Source organism: Nicrophorus vespilloides, unplaced genomic scaffold (assembly GCF_001412225.1).
Source record: "Nicrophorus vespilloides isolate i.1.1-1 unplaced genomic scaffold, Nicve_v1.0, whole genome shotgun sequence".
NCBI lineage: Eukaryota > Metazoa > Arthropoda > Insecta > Coleoptera > Silphidae > Nicrophorus > Nicrophorus vespilloides.
In genome coordinates, this window is record NW_017098221.1 from 8,206 (window position 1) to 10,780 (window position 2,575).

The 2,575-nt window shown below is 31.5% G+C and overlaps 1 protein-coding gene across 1 annotated transcript in view; it reads right to left on the bottom strand.

Moving 5' to 3' along the window:
- Positions 1-2,575, bottom strand: part of LOC108561950 (UDP-glucuronosyltransferase 2B13-like) — a gene marked incomplete at its 5' end in the record, with an annotated part of 4,211 nt that overhangs the window by 1,198 nt on the left and 438 nt on the right. The window lies entirely within an intron of this gene.

Genomic DNA, 2,575 nt, shown 5'->3' on the forward strand with positions numbered 1-2,575 from the left:
GGCGAATCCAAAGACGTTAATCCAATCATTGGACAATTGAATCTATGCTTGAACGCGAGGAATGTTGGCATCATGTACTCAACCATCAGAAGATCGAAATGCTCGTTTTTATCATTAATTAGTTTATGCACTTCCGGATGTTTTAATTCGTAAATGGTTATGTCACTTAACATGAACATAAATTTGGTCATCAATTTAATTGGATTTTTGTTACTCTCATTAATGATTTTTGTAACATTGTGTTTGTTATTCCAAAGTTCATAGGCGTAACTCACGTCAATTTGTTTGAAATTTCTTATTTCCTCTTTTAATGGATCTGTGGTTATTACGACTACTTCGTGTCCTCTCTTCGCCAATTCCTGCATGATTGGAAGGTAAACAATTTGATGGCTGTAGGATGGAATTGGAAAGACGCCCAAAATACGAGCGGCATCCCCGATGGATGCCAGTAACAACAAACTATAAGCAACAATCGGATTCATTTTGTGCACTATACACTAATTAGACTCGTAAAATGATTTTACAACGTAAATACTCCAATATTGATAATCGTGCTAAGCGCTGATATAAATTCAAAAATAATAAGATAAATATGATTACTATCAGATTACTATCAAAAACAACTAGATTTTGTATAAAAATGAAACGTTTCATAAATATTATAATTAGATTTATCAAACGAACAAACTTTGATAACATCCAGATAATCGCTTATTGATTATATTTAATGTTTAAAGAATATTTATTAACATTTTTGTATAATGACAGTGACGGTTCATTGAACTTTAGTGATTTTAGTCAATGAAACTTGGATCAATCGGGAATTTACGATAGTCTGGTTTGTGAATTTTGATACAAGTGCAAAATAAAAAATACATTTTAGTAAAATTGTATATAAAATTATATTTTCTATACAGAAATGTACGTTTTGTTATTGATGCAGTCAAGTCTTCTGTCACTATAAATAAATTTGGTAATCATTATATTTGATACTAAATATTTAACATGAATTTAGTCTCAGGGCTTAGCAACATTTTCTACTTATAGGGCATATTTCAGAAATACGGGAGTTCAGCGAGCACAACTTGAAAATATTACTATGTCAGCAGGGAAGTAACATCCAAATATTTTATGTGTGTGCTACTACAAATTTTTGTTCCTCAAATTTGACCGTGTTTCTCAAATTTTTGACATCTGCTTTCTCCTTCTATTTTTGTAAGACTGAGTATTATTTTTTTACTACAATTTTTATTTCATAACAAAATAATAATAAGCAAAAAATAAAATTTACTCATAATAAAATATAAATCAAATGAGCCGACAAATCATCATAATTTGTTGCAGTTGCAACCAGAATGTTGTTAATCGGTTTAGAATTTTCCCTCGAGATAGCTAACGAACATCGGTAACTGAGTATGACTACTTACAATTTTTTATACATTTACGAAAACAGTGGTGCATTGAAAGAACGGCCTTTAATTTAATTTTCACGCTTTCATCCAGAACTTTCTGTAGATCAGCGGATATCTTAAGTATTGCTAGCGCCTCTCTGTGTATGCAATAATGTTTGGATATTACATTTGTGGCAACATACTGAATTCTTGTAACGAGTTCTTTATTAATTCCAACCATACTTTTTGCCCCAATTTATTTAAAAAAAATAGATTGATTTATCTTTTGTTGTTTGTCTCATTTGTTAGATTTTCAGAAAAAATGAAATATTCTCTAGTCCATGAGAATCCAAATTTAATTATTTTCTGTTCGTTCATTGTTTAATAATGACTACTTTCTTTCGATTTAGATGTTCCAGATTTCAAGCAACTCCATACTCTTGATTGAAAAATAAAATATATATAAGAGAAAAATAACAATTGTTACACGACTGGTGCTTCGTGTACGAAAAAAATACTAATGTAAAAAATCTTCAAAGTCGGCTAAGCACAAATTCCTTTTATTGAGAGGATGAACTCTAATAACTGCTTCCTTATGATCAGCAAACTTCTTCTCCGACAGTGGGCCTTGGCTCCTCGAGAGCAACAACACCGTCGTTTGGAGCACACAAATATATATTCTTCATTCATTTATTTATTTATAAAATTAAAATAGCAACAACACCGTCGTTTGGAGCACACAAATATATATTCTTCATTCATTTATTTATTTATAAAATTAAAATAATACATAATATAGGGTGTGATACAAAAATGTAGACTGTTATGGGCTTTAGCCTCTTTCAGCCTCTTAATAACAGAAAGTTTTACAAAAAAAAAAAAAAACATCAACAATAATAATAAAAAAAAAAACAGAGATAATAACACAAATATATATTAGTAACAATCACTTCACTGCACGAATGTTTTACATCACTGAGGGGGAGTGTTTTTTAAAGTCTTGGAAGAGTTGTATTAATGTGAGGTCGTTGGAGTTAGCGTAGGACGCCAGCACGGCAGGGGGGTGAAGGATTTTTTTCCTTTGGGACTTTGGAGAATTTTGCCCCTAAAGGGGGTTTGAAGAGTGAGAGGGTGGGGTGATCTTGAAGGGCTATGCGTGAAGCGAGTCGGCCTTGGAGTTTTTT